Raw genomic sequence first — 25,000 nt, forward strand, 5'->3', positions numbered from 1 at the left:
AATCAACGAGGACTAGTTTGACATTGAGAATGTGTATCTGTCTGCTGGAAAAGAACAAAAGACGGAAACCTTCGATATCGGCTGAGATCTTGGATGCAATACAGGGCAAACAGATAGATAGTGAGATTAAGTGAATACCAAGAAGAAATAAGTTAGAATATTTGGAGTAACAGGCTAATAACGTTAACAAAGCCATACATTCAGTGAGTGGCATTAAGTGTCAGGGTAATCCGCAGAATTATTGTAATATATATGGTTGGAAAGAAACACAGGACAGTGCTTGCCAAAAGGAAGGCCGAGTCAATAATGACATCACAAGAAGAAGAAAGACAACGTCAGGCAGATCATTATTGTAAAGTCATGAATTAGAGATGTGAGTATGACAATGTGATAGATATTCCGAAAGATGAAGAAAACCTAAGTGTATATATGAATGAATTCACAGAGTTGAGGTGGAATCAATGAAAGAAAAACTACGAAGATAGAAAACACCAGTTTTGACTGAATCACTGAGGAGGTGACTTTTGCTGAAACTGAATGGCACCTCCTACAAACTAACTGTCTTGCCAAATTTCGAATGAGGATACAAAGACTGATGAATGAGAATGGGAAGTCCCAGCAGAGGTGATAAGGAAGGGTGACCTCACTGAATGTGGTAACTATAAAAATAAAAGGGGCAAGTCAAGAATAGGGTAGGGTGAATTAGATTTGGCTGTACAGTAGATATAAATCGAACACAAAAGTAACATTATGCAAAGTCTAGTACGGTTCATGGTATGGCAGTGAAACTTTATCTAAAAGGTTTTGTCGATTTGGAAATAAAGCCTTGAAAAGAATAACAGGAATCAGATGTCGGCATAGAATTCGAAATGATAAATGGAAAATTACGGAGGTTCCATTCGTAGATGGGATATGGTGAAAGGAAAATGGTGGTTGTTCGTGACATTCCCACAACCCTGGGAGAATTTTACGTGACATTGTCAGCAGGGGTCCAGTGGGCACAAGAAGAGTTATAAAACTCAGACCTTCTTGGATGAGAACTATGAGAAGGGAGGACGGAGACAATGGAAAATTTTTGAAAACAAGGCACAGGGAAGACATATTAGTTTATATTATAAAATAATATATATATATATATTTATAATATAATAATAATATATATATAGTATATATATACAATCAATGTGTGTATGTATATATATAGATATATATATATATATATATGTATATGTATATATATATATATATATATATATAATATAATGTATATGTATATATATATATATATATGTATATGTATATGTATATGTATATGTATATATATATATATATATATATATATATATATATATATAGTATATATATAAAACACACACACATATATGTACCGGGGGTTTCAAAATTAGAGCCCCCCTTCCACAGAACAAATGGAAAGTTATGAAGTTTTCTGCTATAGCCTCTCCAAGTACATTATCTTAATTTTTTATTGAGCTATTTTTCATTTTACATTTCTTGTAATTTCAGACTGATTGACGGAGTTAGATACAGTCATGGCTAACGACTCGGAGGAAATCAGATGGGTTGACCGAATCCGGCTATAACCTTCAGACAGGCCAGGGACGCTGGCGCATCCTTCATTTCACGTTCCTGGATAGCTAAATACATTAAAAGATGAATCTTTTGTTAAAAGGAACTGGAACAAAAATCCATATGACTGTCATCGAGAAAAGAGTGAGAATCTTGGAAGTCCTGAAGTCCTTTCTCAGGAGTCAAAAGAAATCATAGCTGAGGCTGTGGGTAGACAAGAAAGTCTTTACATGAGTTGGCGCTTGAACTAGAAACAAAAAGGGGAAAGAATAGATGTTATAGTGTTGTATATCGTGAGTTGAAAAAATTTGGTATCAAGCCATTTCATGTTATCAGCAAGCCCAACATCACTCAGCAACAGAGAGAAGACCGTGCATGGTTATGTGTCTCATTTCTTAATTAAAGATTGGGAGAAGCTGACCTTCTCCTTGTTGCCGCATCAAATCATGAAAATGACATCATTTGGGCTGCAAAGTTGGATGATATCAGCGATGACGTGTGCTATCGCCAAGTTGTGAAATTTCCTGAATGTTTGGGAATTTTTCTGTTTCACAGACAAACAGTTAATGTGGATCATCAAAGAAAAAGGACAGTCATGGAATGACAAATACTTCAGAGAAGCTGTGCTTACTGGTGGAGTATTTCCTTTCCTCAGTGATCCTGAAAATGTGTTGTCTGTGGAAGTCACATTTGTGCATGATAAAGCACCATGTTTCAAGGCTCTTCAGACACAGGAGCTGCTTCGAAATAGTGGTATCAATTTCTTTTCGTCAAGTGAATTTCCAGGAAGCTCCCCTGACCTTAATGTGTGTGAAAACATTGGTAGTATCTTAAAGGATCGTTTTGAAGCGCACACAGTGAACTATGATGGTATACCAAGCCTCAACGACCTACAAAGAGAGGTGACCGAAGTGCTCGGGGAAATGGAGTTTGAGTCTCGGCTTTTTTGCGATTTACTGAAATCATACCCCTCAAGAATGGAGGCTGTGGTACAGACAGATGGAGGCCACACATAATATTAAATACTCAGAGAGAAACTTAAATAAATACAAGTTTTGAATTACTTTAGTTTTTGTTCATATCAATTTTAGTTTATGCTGTAGAGGAGATTGGGGGGGGGGGCTCAAATTTCGAAACACCCTATGTGTGTGTGTGTGTGTGTGTGTGTATATATATATATATATATATATATATATATATATATATATATATATATATATATATATCATATATAATATGTGTGTGTGTGCAGGTATAATGCATCTCTATATTTCTCGTATAAAAATGCAGAGTATACAGAATCATGCTTATGCAGAATTCCTTATGTCAGCAGGTCATATTGGCATTTGCACGTGTAATATTTACATGCATCTGACTGTTTACTTATATCTTTATACTCTGTATACAATATAAAACGTTTTGTGCTTTTATACGTAAATAATGGATTGATTTCTGCCGGTAAGAAAAAAAAAGGCTTTATCATCGAGCTTAAACGATACTTTTGACTTCTAAATTTTCTCAGGAAAAATATATGCAGCTAGTTTGTGTTGGAAAAACCCGACGTAGAAATAAACATTACACATACTACATATGAAAGAGATAGAAACAGATATAAAGAGATAAACACACATGCATAAACACTCACTATACACGCACACACACATACACATACACATAAATCTTCTTTCTTTGAATCTTTTCTCACTTGTGTGTGGGGTCGATGTTTCTGACAGCTTTCCTCCTCCTGCTTGATCAAGCACATCGTCCTCCGACAGTTGTTTGTCTTTCAAATCTTCTTTTACAACGTCAGTCCACCTTAGCTTTCCCAACTGACACCACCACTACATTACTCCTGCCCACATATGTCTGCTCCCTTCAGTCTTCTTTCCTGGACCTTCTTTGATAGTTCTGCAACTCTAGTAGTTTTCCTTATCCTTTCATTCCTGATACTATCCTTTTTGCCCCACTACACATCCATCTAATCATTTGCATCACTACCTCATCCAATTTCTTCTCTAGTGCTATCATTACCAGCTGTTTCAACTCTATTATCAATTGTTGTGTTACTACTGTCTGATAGTCTTATTTTAATACCTATATTGATTTTGCTATCACACAAGATACCGGACATCTGTTTCTGATTTTTCCAATTAGCTTGATGTTATTTTTGCATTCAAGATACCTAAGTTTGTCTACTCTGTTCAACCTTATCCCTTTCCTATTAATCTCGGAGCCTTGATCTTCAATGAACCTTATGTGAATAGTGTTCTTTCTACATATCTTCATTCTTCTGCCTTCCAGGATCTTACTCCACTGTTCTAGTTTTAACTCTGCTAACTCTCTGTTAGTGCTGCGTATCACGATGTCATCAGCAAAGAGCATGCACCAGGGAACTGGTCTCTTATTCCATAACATACACATCCGTAATCAGGTTAAAAAAAAATATGGACTTAAAGTAGGTCCTTGATGTAGACCAACTTTTACTAGTATCCATTCAGCGAACCTAACTTCTAACATACGTTTTTGCTCCTTCATACATATTTTGGACTAACTTTATGTACTCCTCTTGGCCTGGGATTCTGTCATATACCTTATATATTGGTATTTATGTATATATATATATATATATATATATATATATATATATATATATATATATAAATATTACAAGGGTTCACACAGTTTTCTTCTGTATGTTCCACAGAGTACGAGTATATTTTACAATAAAAGGAAAGCTACATGGGCGCTGAATCGAAATTGCCAAATCTTTGAAACACAGCTCTGAAGAAACAAGACAGAATGGATGACGTTCGGAAAATCAGTCTTTCAAAAATAATAAAAATAGATATATGGCAATAAAGACTGCCAGCGATTGTAAAGGTCTGTGGAATAATCTCGGCTGTGATGTACGACTTGGTCAGACGTCATGGAAAATTGTCCCTTATACTGTTCCCCTCTCTTCTCCCTATGGGGCGAGTCCCAGTAATAAATTTACCCTATATGTATTACCTTTCAATCAGAAAGGTCTCATACCTTACGATGTGCAACTTTTAGATGGCTCTTCAAAACCCACTTTTCTCAAGAGGAAGATGAATAATGAAAGAAATTGTTTGAATAATATTCCACATCGCTCAAAAGGAATAAGAAACCAGATGTTTGAATAAATTCCTTGTGTTATCTTTTCCTTTGTGTATTATTTATTAACCTAATTTCAGACGTAACATCTCGCACTCTTTTTCTTTTCTTCTTCTTCTTCTTCTTCTTCTTCTTCTTTCTCACGCATGCGGTTTTGTGTGATGGCGTCTCTATCTCTCTCTGTCTCTCTGTCGCGCCCAAGACATGACACACGATGCCTGCCACTTTCCAAATTGGGCCACTTTTTGTGGTGTGAGAAGACGCCCATGGAGTGACACGAACACTGACCAGAACTGCCGCTAACCCCCACCCCACCCCACCCCAACCTCTGTGTCCTGACGCCCTCTGCTAACACCCCCTCCCCACCATCCTTACTCACTTCTCTCCCACTTGTGATTTGAGGCGAGAGATTTCGTATCATGTTCCCCAAGTGTCTGTCGAAGAGGCGTACATCAATTTATCCAGGATTTTTATTTGAAATTCTTTCCCTTTTGTGGATCTGTGACTTGCATATATATATATATATATATTATATATATATATATATATATATATATATATGTGTGTGTGTGTGTGTGTGTGTGTGTGTGTGTGTATATGTGTGTGTGCGTTGGTGCGTATGTATATATTCGTATTATAGGCCCAAATTTATAAATAATTGTTTCTCCGTCAGCAAAGATACTTTCACAACTAATGAAACACCAACTAAACAAATGTAACTGAGCCTTTCATGTAATAAAATTTTCTTCCCAAAATCTTCCTCTTACGAAGATTTTAGTGTCTAACGCAATCCCTTTGCAATTTAGCACATATCTTTAAAACCCAGGGAAAGTTCCAAACGTGTAAGAAAATCTAACTACCCTTTCCCCAATTAACAAACCCTATCCAACTGAGGATTTGGCCACTAATAGTAAAGCCATAATCCGTGAGCAAAGCCCACCTCGGGTAGAAATCACCATCCCAGTCTAACAAAGTTGACCTATTAACAAATATTCTAAAAAATCAAGATAGACCTGCATTACCTAACTTCCTGGCCCTTTTAGGCTTGATTCGCACTACAGGTCCGGTCACGCTCCACTCTCGCTCCAGTCCCGGTCCGGTCCAATGTTAGGTGAATTTCAATGAAAGCATTCAAACTGGTGCTCACGGGCTGCGCTCGCTACGGTCACGGTTCCCTCAAAAGATATTTTGACTGGAGCGAAAAGGGACTGAGCGCCAGTGTGAACAGTTATAGTGGTCCAGCAACTCAGGCTCCACTCTAGTCGAGATTCAGCCTTCATAAAAGCAAGTAGCTTTACCATTTGTCCCATGAAAACATGGATAGTCAAAAGAAAACACCACAGTGGGATCATGCAAAAGGTAGGAATAGGATTTGAAAAAGGGTTCCTTTTACTCTCATCATCAGTAAGATGAAGATACAGAGTATGAAATCCTCCTTCACTCTTCCTATCTTGCAACATAGGATGAACACACAGTCTCCTTCTTTTTCGACTTTGCTTTCTTTCTTCGTCATCATCATCAAGTGCAATGGCGATTATTACCAAATCGGCTTGAGAAAAGTCACACATCCTCCGTAGCCGGTGGTGAGACTTCCACTGGTGTTGAGGGAGAGGAAATGATGGGACTGAGAGCAGAGCGAGAGCAGACCAGATATCTGAACCAACAAGGACAGAGAGCAGAGCGAGAGCGGAGTGCGACTGGACCTGTAGTGCGAATCAAGCCTTAAGTGAAAGACTTCCCCAACTAACAAAGCCTCTAAGTCTTCTCACTCTAACTAAGACCTTCTTGAAATCACTGATAAAGGCTTTTCATAGTTCAAGAAAGACCAGCATTAACTGATAAAACTCATCCATTGGTACAGGACCTTCCCATTTAACAATAACTTCTCCACTTAGGCAGACCATCCATATGGATATAAGATGTATTACAATACCACCCCAAACTAAGAGAGAGCATCCTTCACTAACAAAACCTTCTCCTTTTACCAAAGACATTCCCGTCTAACTACTTGCTTCCCCAGCTAAGGCCGGGTATTCACTGTCAGGCCACCCATGACTGGTAGACGGATGAACGTCCACACATAAAGAGTAGAACAATAGAAGAGCAGCAGAAAGGCGTAACAGAGTATGGTCTAAATGTTGCCTATTAAAGAGAGACTTCTATTATTATACAATATTAATTAATAATGTTAAATTAGACCAGGGGGTTGGTTCAGTTATTTGTGAAATGGACTCTGAAGCCTACTTTTGCTAGTAACACATTTCATAAAAAGGCAGGGCACTATACCAAATTGTATTTATCACATGGAAATAGTTATTATTTTTTATTATGTCTGATTTGAACTCACAGCGGTCTACAAATAGTGCTGCAGGGTCTAGCAATGCATTTTAATTAGGCCTATACCTAGTTTATTCATATTCTGGTCCAAGTGGCTGAGATCCTTCTAGGAGAAATCCAGTGGCAAACAGTCATAAAATCGTTGGTTATCCGTCCACACATGTGATCGCCTGTCAGACGATCGAAAGAACTTTAGGTAATTCCATCAGTTCTGGTGAGTGGACTGTCTCCGCCCACAAACTGTCATTCACACGTACATTTTAAAGTCAGTTTCGATGAACTGATAGGGAGGCTGACAGGTAAACCTGTGTGGGCCGGGTATTCTCGCTCAGGTTTACCTGTCAGTCTCCCTGTCAGTTCATCGAAACTGACGTTAAAACGCACGTGTGGATGACAATTTGTGGGCGGAGTCAGTCCACTCACCAGAACTGATGAACTGATGGAATTACCTAAAGTTCTCTCGGCCGACTGACAGGTGATTGCACGTGTGGACGGGTAGCCAATGATTATATGACTGTTCGCCTCTGGATTTCGTCTGGGAAGGATCTCACCCGCCCAGATCAGAATATAAAATGTAAACTATGTATAGGCCTAATTAATTTCATTGTTAGACTCTGCAGCATTATTTGTAGACCGTTGTGAGTTCAAATCATTAAATAAATAATAACTATTTCCATGTGATACAGACAATTTGGTATAGGCCCAGGCCAGTGTCCTTCCTTTAAATGAAAGGTGTTTAGCAGGGCTGACACTTGCACGATTTTGTGGCACGCATTGGCATGAACTCGGTCATGCCAATGTGCAAACTAATCGTAAACTCGCGTGAAGTGTTCGGAAACTCGTCGTGACTGCATCACATGTCGGGACGAAAATTTTGAAATGTTCAAAATTTTGTCATAACAAATTTTTCGTGACCAGTTCGTTAACTATGCACAAACTGTTTGTGAACTTGTCGCAAACAGTGTGGGACGATGCGGGAGGATGCGCACTAGCGCATGGCAGTGTGCGTTATGCCACGACATGCACGACCTTCCACGCATTTTGTTCACGAACTGTTCAAGACTAGGTTGTGATATGTTCACGCATTGGTGCGTGTCGCAGCATGGTCTTGTGTTCCCCCTGACACGGTCACGTGTACTTCACGCCTTGATGGCACGAGCAGTTCACGAATAGTTCACACACTTCACGAACAGTTTGCGCATGGCACGAGCAGTTCACGACGAGTTCGCGAGAAGTTCACTACTACTGCACAACAGTGTCGTTCACGTCGGTGGGGGGGAGGGGGGGTATAGATAGCCACTTCTCGCCATTTCCCAACTTTCCAGCGAACAGACAACATGCCAGAGACGAAACAAATATGAGGAAGAGCAAAGCAAAGAAGGCCATAAGCCGACAGGCCAGAAAATATTGGGGCAGAGCCAGAGCCCGGAGACACAACAGGATCCATTCGACACCCAGAGACAGCCATCCAGTGAGGAGGCTACCCGGCAGCAGAAGAAGTGGGTCCGTGTATCCAAGAAGGAAATCCCCGAGTACCCCTGGACAGATGAGGGGGAGAGGAGCATGGCTGACTTCATCAAGGAATACCCCCAGCTGTATGACAAGAAGCATAAGGAGTGGCTCTATGTGGCGGCCAAGAACAGCCTGTGGAACCGAGTCGTAGAGCAGCTGGATACCCCTGCCACTGGTCCCCAATGCAAGAAGCACTACGAGAACATGCGCACCAGGGTGGGGAAGATCTTGAAGAGGGAGAAGAAGAGTGGGACAGGCCAGCCCGAGAGAAGTGCCCGTGACGACGAGATCATGGAGACCTGGAGTTTCTTGACACAGCACATCGTCCAGGGAAAGACAGCCCCAGTGAGCAGTTTGCCGTCCCCGAGTCAGCCACAGTGACGAACAGCGACAATGAGGATGATGAAGTCCGGTCTACAGGGTCCCAGAGCCAGGCATCTACTACCACAGGCGAGGGCAAAGGCAAGGGGAAGTGGTCCAGGCCCCCAACAACATAGACAGCCACCACAACTGCCGTCACTTTTATTTCGTTTATTATTTTTTCATTTTTATTATTAATAACATTACTTAGTTATTCTTATTTTTTATTTTATTTTCATATATGTTATTTATATTTTGAAATGTTTTCATATATGTATTTATTTTTTGTTTATTATATTATTTTATATTGATATTTATATAATTTTTTAGCTAATTTTTGTTTTTATTATAATTTAATAACTACCAATTTCAGGTTTACTTTTATTACTATTATTTCATTTTTACTTCATTTCTATTATTTTTATTTTTATTTTTTAATTTTAACTTTCATTAAAATAATTTCATTATTTTTACCTTTTTATGGAAGTAAGCCATCTTTTAAACGTGTTAAATTAAAAGTAATTGCTGCCTCAGCTGCAGTAATTCTATGTAGGTCTATTTTCCCAATTATGATTTTCTCACTGTTGCTTAAACTGTTGAACAACGCACCGAAGGTTGGCATGTCTAAAATCGGTAATTATGAAAATCAATTTTAATTTTATTCAAAGATGCCAGAGGCTGTAGTTAAATATTCGTTGTATAGCCCGCAGTGTTTTTCAGGGTTACATTTTTATTCGAAGTCTGGATTCTGACTATCCCTTGACTACTTCAACAGGCTAGTAGAGCGCCTATGGAGGCCATTTGTACATGTTGGGTGAAAATCAGTGTGTATATTTATATTTCAATTTTTATAGGTATTTTATGATATAGTCAACAAAGTCATTCTCTCTCTCTCCTCTCTCTCTCCTCTCTCTCTCTCTCTCTCTCTCTCTCTCTCCAGATACTTTTCAATCTTTCCCCTTCTACTTTGGTGTCACATGGTATTGCGACATCAATGAGTTGAGTGATACTTTCCTCTTAATGTTGTCAATCTACGTCACGTCTGGTCTATTGGCACATATCACCTTTTGTTAATAAATTTGACTTTATTTTAAAACACTTGTTTTTCATTTTCACATGAAAATAAAGTTAGCCGCAAATAAAAGAGAAACAAAAAAGAAAAATAAACGAAAAATAAACGAAAACTTTTTTATTTCAAATAGTGGTACAAGTATGGATGCGGCTCATGGGGCTACCTTTCTTTCTTGCCAAGGGACTCCACCAGCAGGGGACATGTAGTAATGTGACAGGTAGTCCGAAATGCGCAAACTCGTCGGGCCAATGCGGGAAGTGCGTAAACTATGCGTAAATACGTCGTGCCAGTTCGTGTCCATGTGGGCACTATTGGGCGCGCATTCTTAACATATGCGTGAATAGGGCGGGAGCCTCCCGGTACGTGCCACAAAATCGTGCAAGTGTCAGCCTTGCTTTACTAAATTCACTGTCCATTTCATAGATATCTGAACCAACCCCCAGTTCTAATTTAACCTGTGAGAATAGACATCTCTCTTTAATATGCAATATTTAGACCATACTCTGTTACGCCTTTTTGCTTTTTTCCTGTTTTGAAGTGAATTACCGTAGCAGCAGCTATTTTTTTTTTATAGTTTACGTAGTTCCAACTCCTTATCAGCCAGCGGAGTTTTCCACCGCTGCCATTATATATATATATATATATATATTATATATATATATAGTATATATATATATATATATATATATATATATATATATATATATACATATATATATATATATATATATATATATATATATATATATATATATATATTATAGTTTACGTAGTTCCAACTTATCATCCAGCGGAGTTTCCACCGCTGCCATAATATATATATATATATATATATATATATATATATATATATATATATATATATATATATATATATATATATATATATATATATATATATATATAGTGTTGCCACGACGAAGGCTGGGCGAGAAATGAGTGCAATGACCTCGAGTTGTCTGTCCGACTGACAGTTCTACTCTTTACATGTGGACGCTCATCCGTCGAACGGTCGTGGTTGGACTGACAGGTAAACCTGAGCATGAATACCGGTCCTAAGACAGCACATCCGTCTCCATTTGTCAGTCCTTCCGAATTAGAAAGGCCTTCTGTACCTCCATCACTCATAAACTAATTTCTATTTCTTTAACAGCCATAACCCGTTATCAAAGACCTCCCCATCTAACAGTTTCTTCCCCAACTAAGAACGCCTCATCCCAACTACCGAAACCATTCCCAGTTAACAAAGGCCTCTCGATCTAAAAGAGCCCCTCCAAAACCGAAACTAGTCTTGCATTCAATAACACTGACCCCTTTTATCTAAAAAAGCCATACCTCAGCTGAGAAAAAATAATCGTCACGATGAATCAGGGCCTTTCCCTTAATAACAATATCTTGTCAAGCGACAAAGGTTAAAAGTGGGGAAGTCTTGCTGTGTCTCTTTTTTTGCTTCTTGAATTGCTGATTGTCTCGTTTTTCTCGTCTTGTTTTGTCTCCTCCTTATTGTGTCTTTTAACGCGAGTGATAATCACCCTGACGAGACCATCTGGCGTTGTAGTAAACAAAAGATGTCGAGAGCTTCGTTTCCTCCCTAATCTCCTCTCGTTAATCCTCATTAATCCCCTCTCGTAAAATTTTCCGTCTTTATTCCTAATTCGCAAATGTTCTTAAGTCTTCGCTAATGACGGCGCAGTTCTTTCTATTTTCTTACCTAAGAAATTTATATTTCTTTGTTTCGAATTGCGAGATTCCTCGTTTGCCATTTCTTTCAAGACGACGGTAATTGCGGATTCAGTTCGAACTTTTATGTTGTTTTGTTGTTTTTCATACACTTACGCAGTTTTTTTGCAGTTTAATATTTTATGCAATTGTATATGTTCGTTAATAGTAATGTGATATTGGGACATTTCATATGTTCAAGTACTAAAAGCTTCCTGTTTTTGTTTTCTCTCTCTCTCTCTCTCTCTCTCTCTCTCTCTCTCTCTCATACACACACACACACACACATATATATATGTCCCTGTTTATCATAACCACGCTTCTTCATCTCCAGGACGACAGACCGCCTTGTCATCGAAGCAGCAACGCCAGCCAGCAACCCCATGTAAAACCTTTTTCTGTCCGGACGTTTTCTGTGTCCTCAAAATCCTACCGTTCATGTCTTCCATACTCCAAACAGACGCTGCCTGGAAACAATACCCACCCAGAGTAAAGCATACTTCTTCTCTTTCTGCCTACAGGGGACTCCGCTTCCACTCCGTCCCCGCACCTAGCCGCGCCGCCCATCACCACCACCACAGAGGGCTGGTGGTTGGGCAAGCCACGCCCTTATTTCGCCGATTCGCCCACCAACCATACGGTGATATCCGGGCAGAGCGCCTATCTCCCCTGCAGAGTCCACATGCTAGGGGACAGATCGGTGAGTTGCAGGTTCTAGTATTTGTTTATCTGACTTTGCTTTTATATGAAATCCATCGACTCTTTCTAATAAAAGTAACTTGTTTGTTGTTCTGTAGGTTTTGGATTTATAGACTTATTTTGATCTTTTAAACATTGAGTCTGTTTGCTGTTTGTACTGTTAACGTATATTTGTGCGAATGTTAATATATACGCATATTATTATTACTATATGATTATTATTATTAAGTCTTTCGTAATTAGAAAAAGGAACGCGGTTGGATAATAATTGTGACCATCAGATTAATTAGAAATTAACTTAGCTCAACAGGAATTTTAACATAAACAGTATTCATGAAAAAGAAAACTTGGTACAGGTGTTACTTGAAATTGGACTTGTTTTGTTATCTTCTTCACTTATTTATTTTCATTACATTGTATTTCTGTTATATATATAGCGTTTATATATATATAATAATATATATATATATATAGCTATTATATATAATTAGTATATTTATATTATATATTATTATATATGTTATAATTATATATACATATAAAAATTTCGTTATTAAAAGTCTACACATTCACATCAGTCATGCTTTTCGTATAGTACCTTCCGTATTATGGGCAGCCTTGGGCACAGGGCACATTTAATCTAAAACAACGAGCGCGCCAACCATTCCAAATGTAAGGTTTATGCCAGAGTCTTCCCATCAATAGCAAAAAAATGGTACTAGATAACAGATCAATGGAAACCAGTTAGCAATAATAATAATAGTAAACACTTTAGAATAATTGTAACCCATAGAAAGTACAAGTAAAACCAAAGAAACAAAGGAAGTTTTTTTGTATGTGTGACTGATTATTTGTGGCTTTAAAGATTGCAGTTTCATAAAAAATTTGTTTATCATTTCCTTGTAAATATGTTTAGTTGATGAAATTAACCATAAAATGTGGTCCCCTTCTTTAGTGACTGTTTTCATTATTTTTATTTTATATATAATATATATATATATATATATATATATATATATATATATATACATATACATATTATAATATATATATAGAATATATATATATATATATATATATATATATATTATATATATAACACGTACAATGCAAAATATTTACATATACATTATATATATATATATATATATATATATATATATATTTATATGTGTGTGCGTGTGTGTGTTTTGTGTGTGTGTATGTGTGCATTACATGAAAATAAAGTGGTGGCAATATAGCTCTAGGACGGCATTAAGTATTCCATATCGTTTCCCCTAGAAGAGATTTTATGAATCATCTTAACATATTCCAGATCTTTGGTAAGATGGCTAACGGACAGAGAGAGAGAGGGGGAGGGGGGGAGGGGGGAGAGACGAGAGAGAGAGAGAGAGAGAGAGAGAGAGAGAGAGAGAGAGAGAGAGAGAGAGAGACTATAATGGGGTTCCCATTGATAGTGACATAAAACAAGGAAGCGTCTTTTGCCTTTCGTCACTAGGGACGCTAATATTTTTACGTCAAGGCACAATTTCTCCTCAGAGTTCTTATGCCCTGGTATACCATCCGGCAGCATCCATCTGGTTATTGACCTGTTTGGTCGCCTGTCTCTTTGTCTTCTGCCGGCACTCAATATGTCCGTTCCCCTGTCCATTAAACACTAGTGTGTGTGTGTGTGTGTTTTTTTTTTTTTTTTTTTTTTTTATTTTTCTTTTTTTTTTTTTTTTTTTTTTTATCGTGGCTGTAGCTTTTAAGAACTTTACGAGATGAAGCAACTTTGTTTGGTTGCATGCTTCACTAATGGATCCGATATGCAGAGTTCAAAGGTCATATGAATTTCCAAGCGGCGCGGCGTCGCCTCAGTCAGTCAGTCAGTCAGTGGTTCTGTTGCCAGATGGTTTGATTTGAGGGCGACTTGGTGGTCGGGGGCAGCCTCCTTTTAGTTTTCTGTAAAGAGATAGCTATGTCTGGCTGTCCGCACTATTTCTGTTCGCACCATTTTTGTCCGTCCTCAGATCTTAAAAGTTGCTGAGATTAGAAGGCTGCAAATTAGTATGTTTGATCATCCAGGCTCCAGGCATCAAACACCACCAAATTGCAGTCCTCTAGCCTCAGTATAATGTATTTGATTTAATGTGAAAATCTAGCCATGATCGTGCGTCTGGCAACGCTAAAGAGCAGGCCATCACCGGGTCGTGTTTGGAAGTTATATGGGCTGCGGCTCATACAGCATTATAGGTTGTACATAAATCCTGATTGCGCCGAAGAAACTTTGGCGCATTTTGTACTCGTTTCTCTTCCCGTCGTCACTTTTGTCGCTTGGAATATTACTCAGAAAAGTTTTCCGCGTCGCTTCAGAGTTGGTGACGACTTGTTTTCGCTGGTTAGGTTGAGGTCGTGTTGTAGCCTCATGGGAGTATTTCGTCAGCATTCGTGAAATAGGTTTATATGGAAAGTTAAGATTGTGGTCTTAAGTCCTTGATGGCATAAATTTGTGTTATATGCCCAGGGGAAAGCAATACGTGAGAATAGCTAAACCTTAGTGATAGCGTATTTGCAAATTTGTAATCTTCTCTCTCTCTCTCTCTCTCTCTCTCTCTCTCATCTCTCTCCTCCTCTCTCTCTCTCTCTCTCTCTCTCTCTCTCTCTCTCTCTCTCTCTCTTTCAAATATGCTATGCAGGCAGTCATTACCTATTAACAAAATAAAATATCTGCAAATCGTGAACCATAGTTACGTAAATTTGTGATGAATTTTTCGTCGATGTACTTATTTATGAAGGCTAAGAAAACCTAAAGTAAAGTAACAACGATAAGAAAAAGATGAAAGCCTCCGAGACTTCACAATGAATAAATTTTATGTGAAAACACTCTTGACATATTTCTTGAGAAAGTGCAGTGCGAGTAACTATTATTTGAAAACGAAGAAACCCCAACAATATTTGCCTACCGAAATCCTTTGTACACTTGGGCCATTTCCTTTATTCTAAAAGCAGAACAGCGGAAAACGTATCGAGTTTCAGTGAATGGAGTGAGGGGAAAAAGTGAGACCAGTTGCAACAAATTCTCGTTAATTTTTTTAACCGAAGCTTTTGTTGGCAAAATTTCCTTTCGGGGTACTCCTGCCTGTGCGATATTTTGGCCGGGTTGTTTCTCTTTTACGATTGGTTTTCTTATGCTAGGTATATAATAATAATAATAATAATAATAATAATAATAGTAAAGTAGTTGCGATACTAGGAGGAGCAGTAGTTGTAAAAATAATGTAAATTGAATAAAACTTTAAATCTTGTAGACAACAGAAGAGGTATACGTGTAAAATATATATTATAATAATAAAATTAGTAGCACATGTCGCAATAGCGGCATTGTTGTAGTAGCAGTAAGCACTATTGCTATAAGCAGCAACAGTAATAGAAAACGATTGAAAACCTCGACAGAAGCCTTGAAGCCCATTATGAAAAAAAGGTTTGGAGATTCAATGAAAACTTTAGGGAGCCTTTTCACCTCGCAACATCCTTTATATTTGACTGACTTAGAGATTTCTAGAGGCTGCAGTGGCGCGGCCTCCTGACCTTTAGTGACGCGCGAAAATATTAGAATGGTCCTTCCTATTGTATCTGGCTCTCCCAATTTCATTCGTCTCTTTAATTCATTTTTTTTTCTTTTTGCGAAATTACTTTCCATAAAAGGGCGTGAGGTTTCTTAGGTGGCCTTTGCCGGACACAAAAGCATGACGGGTGTAAAGGAGGATTTGATACACATGTATTGTGTATAATCTCGTTCATGTACGTATATACATATAAATACGTACATGTATATATAGAGATAAACAGATATACACCATTACATACACCCTCATATATATATATATATATATATATATATATATATATATATATATATATATATATATATAATTGACATATCATTAACATGATGTATGTATTTATACATACATGCATACATATATATATAATTATGTATATATATATATATATATAAATATATGCACACACACCCACACACACGTAAGGGCCGGAGCTGGAGCTCAAAGAAGACGTTTCGCGACGAATTCCAAGTCGCTTTTTCAAGGCTAAAATTATATAAAATTAGCGAACATTAATACTCAATTTGATTTAATTTATATTAAAAATGTAATGGCAGAAGCTTTCAATAAAGTAAAAAGTTAAAATTACACAGTACCTTCAAAGACAAACAAATTACAAGTACAGGACTTCACTAAAATCTTAAAAACACCTACCTATACAAAAGACAGAGTAAGACTAACAAATATAAGCAAAAACAGGGTGAGGCAAACCAGCTGCCCAAACTATACTATGAACAATTTTACAGAGGACGTTTGGGTGTTTAACGACGGTACAGTCTTTTTGATAATTATAGATCCTAAGATAGTCAAGTCGTTGTTGTTCCGCAGTTGGCCCAAGATAGAAAAATTCTTGCTGTCAATATAGGTTTTATATGTTTTTGAATGATTACGTATATCAGATTGTTCCGGATTAGATAACCTACTACCTGTTCTATGGCTTATGCCCCTGTGGGAATCTATTCGAACCTTCAACCGCCTCTTCGTGCATCCCACCTATGTCCCGTGATTACATCTCGGGCAAGTGTACTGAGTCGGTCTTTGACTCTAAACAGAGATCCAATAGTTAAGGGATTTTTGAGGATAATTTTCAAGTCCACAGCCGGAAACCTCTTTTGAATAATGGATGTGCATGCTCTCCTGAAGGTATCATCATGCAGGAAAGGGAAACTTGCATACATCTTCAGTCTCGGCACAGCAGATACAGGTGTTGAATGCCCCATTTTTTCCATTAGCAGTTTGTTTAGAGATCTGAAAAAAAAGTCGTGAAGGAAAACAGTTATTACTAAAATATCTCGCCAGAAAGGATATTTCGTCGTGAAAGCTCATGCAGTTTGATGAGTGAGTATAAGCTCTATGGAGGGGGGTTAAAATAAGAGTTCCGTTTAAAATTAAAGGAACACGAACTGTAAAAATTCATTCCCAAACTAGTAAATGTGTTTTTTTCTATACACACCTGTGTAAAAGTCTGAGTCACCTCTGGAAACAATAAAATCAAGGAAGGGAAGCCTGTTGTTTACCTCTTTCTCCATAGTGAACCTTATGTTTGGATGTTGTCGGTTGACGAACTCCAGAAAGGACTCTGCATGGCTTTCATAACGAAACAGGGCGAACGTGTCGTCAGCGTATCTCCGATAAAATAGGGGAAGGAACCTAATGGGACATTCATCCATTATACGCTTCTCCAAGGAGCACATAAAGATGTTAGCAAAAATTGGACCCAATGGTGATCCCATGGTCATTCGTTCAGTCTGCTTATATAAAATGCCATTGAAGACAAAGGTCGTGTCCAGTACGGCCAGTTCTAAAAGTTGTTTAAAAAACGCTCTACTAAAATGATTAAAGATTGCATCTTGATCAGGAAAAAAATTGTGTAATGTCATATCAGTAGTTTCTCCTACCGGGACGTTTGTAAATAAGGATTCGACGTCTAAGCTTACCATATATAAATCTGAGTCCTGCCTGAGAATGTCCTCTTTGAACTTGGTGGAATTAGTTATCAAACGATTGTTTTTTGTTAAGGGCTCTAACAAGGGAACAAGAAATTTGGCTAATTTATAGTGAGGTGTATTCCGCGAGGAGAGGATTCGGCGTAAGGGAACTCCATCTTTGTGGATCTTGGGAGACCATATAAAATACCATAAGATGATCCAGTAGAAAACAAGTCTTGGTAAGTGTTATCATTAATTATTATGGAGAAAGAGGTAAACAACAGGCTTCCCTTCTTCCCTTCCTTGATCTTATTGTTTCCAGAGGTGACTCAGACTTTACACAGGTGAGTATGGAAAAAACACATTTGTAAGTGTTTACATAATAAAAATATGGAATGTTAGTCCATATATATAAAAGTCTAAAACTAAAGAGGTCAACCAGATTGCTTGCAGGAATGTGATCAGACTAGAGACGCTAAAGATGACGTATACAATAAGTATGTAGGCTAAGATAACATGCTGTCACCTGTAGTCATTCAATTGTTTATAACCATTGAGTCCAAGCTCCCTGCTTGAGACAACTACCGCCTACGTGATCTGTAGCGTGTCTCATTTGATTGTGTGTTCGTATGAAACTATGTCATTGTATGTATGTTCATATGTTCGAACTACTGTCTGTTCCTTCATAACTTGTAACAGAGATGGTAGACAAGCAGAACAGAGTGAGCTATCGTCATTAGAAGACCTGTACCTCTTTACCTAAGCTTTATCATGTAGAGGAATAGGATTAGCCATTATCATTGGCAGAAGCGATCAAGCTATCGTTATTAGAAGACTTGTACAATCATATCTGATCTTCACCATGTAAAACTTCAGAAGAATATATAATTTTTTATACTTAGTGTTTCTACAAGAACCTCACCGAACCATGAGTTTAACACATCGTCGTAAAGATAATACGACTTCGTAAGTGATCTACAAAACCCCAGACACTCCATTGAAGGATGGAAGTGCACAATTACCAACGCCGCCACTTAGCGTAAGTTTATCGCTAGTCTAACATTACCTCATAGGCGCCTTATCATACAAGGCACAAGCCCTAATACATTTACTAGTTTGGGAATGAATTTTTACAGTTCGTGTTTCTTTAATTTTAAACGGAACTCTTATTTAACCCCCCATCCATAGAGCTTATACTCACTCATCAAACTGGATGAGCTTTCACGACGAAATATCCTTTCTGGCGAGATATTTTAGTAATAACTGTTTTCCTTCACGGCTTTTTTTTCAGATCTCTAAACAAACTGCTAATGGAAAAAATGGGGCATTCAACACCTGTATCTGCTGTGCCGAGACTGAAGATGTATGCAAGTTTCCCTTTCCTGCATGATGATACCTTCAGGAGAGCATGCACATCCATTATTCAAAAGAGGTTTTTCCGGCTGTGGACTTGAAAATTATCCTCAAAATCCCTTAATTATTGGATCTCTGTTTAGATCAAAGACCGACTCAGTACAACTTGCCCGAGATGTAATCACGGGACATAGGTGGGATGCACGAAGAGGCGGTTGAAGGTTCGAATAGATTCCCACAGGGGCATAAGCCATAGAACAGGTAGTAGGTTATCTGATCCGGAACAATCTGATATACGTAATCATTCAAAAACATATAAAACCTATATTGACAGCAAGAATTTTTCTATCTTGGGCCAACTGCGGAACAACAACGACCTGACTATCTTAGAATCTATAATTATCAAAAAGACTGTACCGTCGTTAAACACCCAAACGTCCTCTGTAAAATTGCTCATAGCATAGTTAGGGCAGCTGGTTTGCCTCACCCTGTATTTGCTTATATTTGTTAGTCTTACTCTGTCGTTTGTATAGGTAGGTGTTTTTAAGATTTTAGTGAAGTCCTGTACTTGTAATTTGTTTGCTTTTGAAGGTGCTGTATAAGTTTAACTTTTTACTTTATTGAAAGCTTCTGCCATTACATTTTTAATATAAATTAAATCAAATTGAGTATTAATATTCGCTAATTTTATATATTTTTAGCCTTGAAAAAGCGACTTGGAATTCGTTGCGAAACGTCGGCATTTAAAAAACTGTTAAAGGATGAGGAGGCCTTTCCCTACTATTTCCTTCGTGATATATATAGTATTATATATATATATAATATATATTATATATTATATATATTTCATATATGATCATATATATATATTATTATATATATATATATCTATATGATATAATATATATATATATATATATATATATATATATATATATATATATATATATAATATATAAATTGCGTGTGTGTCCCCATGATAGAACCGAATTCAGATTTAAATTTCTTTGTTCTTTCATTGCATATCCACCAGACGGAGAACGAAAATCTTAAAGGCGCAATATCTTAGACTACACTGTTCAGAAAACGTAATTAGAGAAAAATATTCCAAAGATCGCCCGATAAAGAAATTCATTTGAATATTGAAAAAAAGAATCCTAAAATAAACGAACTTCCCTCGTGCTTTAAATAGGAAAATTCAGCCAAGATCCCGACATAGGACCGCACCTCAAGAGAGAGCAAGTATCGAGGAAAGATCCCAAGGACCCAACACATCATTCACACTTCCATGGAAAGATGATTGCCTTCTAAGTGCAGAGTAAGTCGTCGGAAATGGTAAAATCAGTCACTTTGTATTAACCTAACTCATTGCTGCTTAACTAAGGATGAAAATGATTCAGGAAACCAAATTTCAAATCAGAGTTAAGCTCAGTCTCCAGTTATATACAGATGTGTAAAGCCATGAAAAATCCCCGTGTTTTGTCAGTGTATATCTAAAAACCTTGAAGATATATAAACGTTTGCTGAAATGAGTGTATCAAGGCCACACATAGAGCAAATAACTTTGTCATTTTTATTCATCATTCACAGAGACCAGTTTAGAATACGTGAAATTAAAGAAATGATAACATTTATTGAATTACCTTTATTATATATATTTATAAATACATATATGTGTATGTATGTATGTATGTATGAAAGTATATGTATGTGTGTGCTTATAAGTGTAATAACCAAATTGGCCTCTTAACTGCGAGGTTTTCCTCCTGTTACACCTTTCAAACCCTTCTACTCTCATTTTTCCTTTCACCGCTCAATAATCTCCTAGTGCTTGGCTTTTAGCCTAAATTATATATTCCATATTTCAAATTGGCCTCTTAACATCATATGCTTGCCACTACAAAGCCTGAGGTCCCAACGAAGAACTAAATGAAGAATTTCGTTACCATGCTTATATTCTGGGTGCTGGTTCGAATCCTGACTGGGAGTCAGATTATTTTCATTTTGTTCTTCATTTAGATCATCGACTTTGCTTTGTAGTGAAAAGCGTATCCAGAAAAGTGTAAACCTGTCGAGAAGTTAAGAGGGTAATGTGGTTATTATAGTTGTGTGTGTGTAATATATATAATATATTATGTAAATATATATAGATACGTATATATATATAATATATATATATATATATATATATATATATATATATATATATATATATTTAATTTATATACACACATTCATATCCATGTATACAATGAAAGCAGCTCAGTAAGTCATATAATTTCTGTTGTTTCACTTATTCCAAACTGTTGGAATACTTGAAACAACAGAAATTTATATGGCTTACTGAACAGCTTTCATTGTATACATGATATGAATATGTGTATATACATCAGTAGTATATTATATATATATATATATATATATATATATATATATATATATATATTCATATACATGTATACAATGAAAGCTGTTCAGTAAGTCATATAACTTCTGTTGTTTCAAGTATTCCAAACTGGTCTCTTTGAACAATGGACAAAAAAGGTACAAAATTATTTGTTCTTTGAATTAACTTGATACGCATTCCTAGAAAAATATTTATCTATCTTCAGGTGTCAGGTATACACTGACAAAAGACAGCGACAGACAGAAGTATAGAAGTATGGTTCTAAAAATTTAATTACAAGAGCGAAAAGACTGAACCTAACACTGATTTGCCATTTTGTTTCAGATGAAGTCGTTTCCCAGAGGGAAACCACGGGAGGCTTCATGAGGAATAATCCGCTGATCAGTGAATTTCTTTCTTTATTGATTTTTCCTTTTATTTGAGCTTTGTGTTAAGCTGTATGCTCAAATATTTATTTCAGTTGGCTCCATGAGTATAAGTGGCTGGAACGGCTGTCGACAGAAGAGAATAAAATGAAGCAACAGCAACGATTTTTGTCTTATTCAGTTTGACCATTTTTCGGATAAGAGGAGATTCAGAGGATTGGAGAGAGAAATATTGGCTCGAAATGATTGTTGCTACATGTGTATCAGCAGTCGGTTAGAATATATATATATATATATATATATATATATATATATATATATATATATATATATATATATATATATATATATATTATATATTATATATATATATAATATATAGATATATATATATATATATATTTATATTTGACATTTATATATATATATATATATATATATATATATATTATATATATATTTATATTGACATTTATATATATATGTGTGTGTGTGCATCGGAGTTAGGTTCTCCTACCCATGGCCTCACCCTCGCTTGGAGGTGACTGGGACAGTCATGTGTCGAGTTTGGATGATTTGGTGCGAGGACTGCATGTATGTATATGTGTTTGTAGTATACCTAACTATTAAGGAATGAGAACTTATCGTACTTGACAAGACAGAGGTTTTCGTTTGTCAATTTATTTCTTTACATATAGCTAAAAGAATGCAGTAAATTTCTCTCTCTCTCTCTCTCTCTCTCTCTCTCTCTCTCTCTGTCATGGAAGTAACTTTCTACTTAACGCAAAATGAAGCAAAGGGGACGATAACTAAAATGGAAGTTAAATGGTTATATAATTGAGTTCAGATAAGGAAATTCATGATCTGTTAAACGACACTTTATATATATAAAGATCGTATTTTAGGCTCCATGAAAAGGAAACCATTCCTGAAAATGAAAATAGGGCATCGGCTGCCTCTTATGACTGTGCAGAACGCTTTCCTTCCCGCCGGCCTTCTTCCTGGGTTGTTGATATTCTGGTAAAAGTCGAGAAAGCAGGTAAATCTAGGTGGGATAAAAAGGCTTTGCTTTGAACTAGAATCCTGTTCTGCTACTCAGTTATGTATCTTGTCAGGCATATTTTGTAATCATTAAAAATATAAACAATAATTTGCTGTTTCCCGAAGGAAATTCGTTTTTAAAAAATCGTGTTGTTTTAAAACTCTTTTGATGATCTGTACAACTTTAAAGACCAAAATCAGTTTCATGGGGTTACTTCACTTCTTTTAGGCTAGAATATAGCTTCCTGCCACATTAAAAGATATCCGGAAGTGTAGCAAGTATAACAGCCGAAGCGATCAGCCTCAAGGCTAAATTCAGGAAATCCTGGTAAGCTGCCGCTCCGATTATTTGAAGTACTTTTACACAACGGAGCTACATGCAGTTTAGCAATATTAGTAGCTTTTTATTTTTCTGTAAAAGGAAACGATTGAGACGGCTTTGTCTGTCCGTCCGCACTTTTTCTGTCCGCCCTCAGACCTTTAAAACTACTGAGGCTAGAGGGTTGCAGATTGGTATGCTGATCATCCACTCTCCAATCATCAAACATATCAAATTGCAGCTCTCTAACCCCAGTAGGTTTCAATTGATATAAGGTTAAAGTTAACCATGGTCGTGCGTCTGGCAACGATATAGGACAGGCCACCACCGTCCCGTGGCAGAAAGTTTCATGGTCCAAGGCTCATACAACATTATATAAATGCTATACAGAAAACTCGATTTCTTCGGCGCATTTTTGTATACTTGTTTGTTATTATGGAGAACACTGAAGACTGTACACATCAACAATAAATTCCTTATGATCATTACATGTATTTATTGCGATTGTTTGGGGTGTCTCTTCACATTAAGCCCACTTTGATCAAATTATTCTTTGTCCCGTGGATTATTTGATTGAGTGATTGATTATAATAGAAATCCAAATCTAAGATTAAACTTGCGGTGTTGCAATAAATTGAAATTTGAATCCTGGGTCCAGCTACGGACTGGGACTCGGTCTTAGCAGTGCCCTTGGAAATACACACACACACACACACATTGAATATATATATATATATATATATATATATATATATATATATATATATATATATATATATATATATATTATATATATATATATATAATATATATATATATATATATATTATATATATTTATATATATATAGATGTATATGTATGTATGCATATATTTGTATCTATGTGTGCATATATATATATATATATATATATATATATATATATATATATATATATTATATATATATAGATATATATATATGTATATATATATAGTATATATATATGTGTGTATTTCTATATACAAGTACATATATGTATATATGTAAATGCATATTTGTACTATATTATATATACATACATATATAATGCGTCTTCGTATTTGTTCAATGCCTGAAACAATTCCAGAATTTTTTTTACGTGTAACGATGGATTTGAGTATCATTACGTTTTTAGTCTCTTGTCTGATATGAAGTGGTTGTTCATCACAAGTAATACGCTCTCGCTTTATTTGAAAGCGTAAGTGAAATGCGAGAGAATATTAGAGTATTAACTCTGCAATCGTTCTGAAACCAATCTCTGTACTTTTATGAAAATGTAATTAAACTGGTATCGAGTTGTCACTTCTGTAGCTCTTCGGAACGCTTCAACATTTCCAGCAATTTCTTCTCTTAGTACATAGCTCATATTTACATATTCTATGAAGCATAGTAGTATTTAGAGTTTGGGACTGAAATTCGATATCCCGCGCCAAGTGATTTGACTACAATATTACTGAGGCGACATCAGAGACTGTGAGAAAGAACGACTGAGGTTCACACATTCTGGGAAAGCAAAATGGTAGTTGTTGAATGTTTCAA

The 25,000-nt window shown here is 36.6% G+C and overlaps 2 pseudogenes; both read left to right on the top strand.

Annotated features, from left to right (window-relative positions):
* LOC135201014 (zwei Ig domain protein zig-8-like) overlaps positions 1-25,000 on the top strand; it is a 1,050,703-nt pseudogene that overhangs the window by 581,661 nt on the left and 444,042 nt on the right.
* On the top strand, positions 6,039-12,215 carry LOC135200475 (uncharacterized; annotated as a pseudogene).

The sequence above is a fragment of the Macrobrachium nipponense genome, chromosome 27, assembly GCF_015104395.2.
Source record: "Macrobrachium nipponense isolate FS-2020 chromosome 27, ASM1510439v2, whole genome shotgun sequence".
Taxonomy (NCBI): Eukaryota; Metazoa; Arthropoda; class Malacostraca; order Decapoda; family Palaemonidae; genus Macrobrachium; species Macrobrachium nipponense.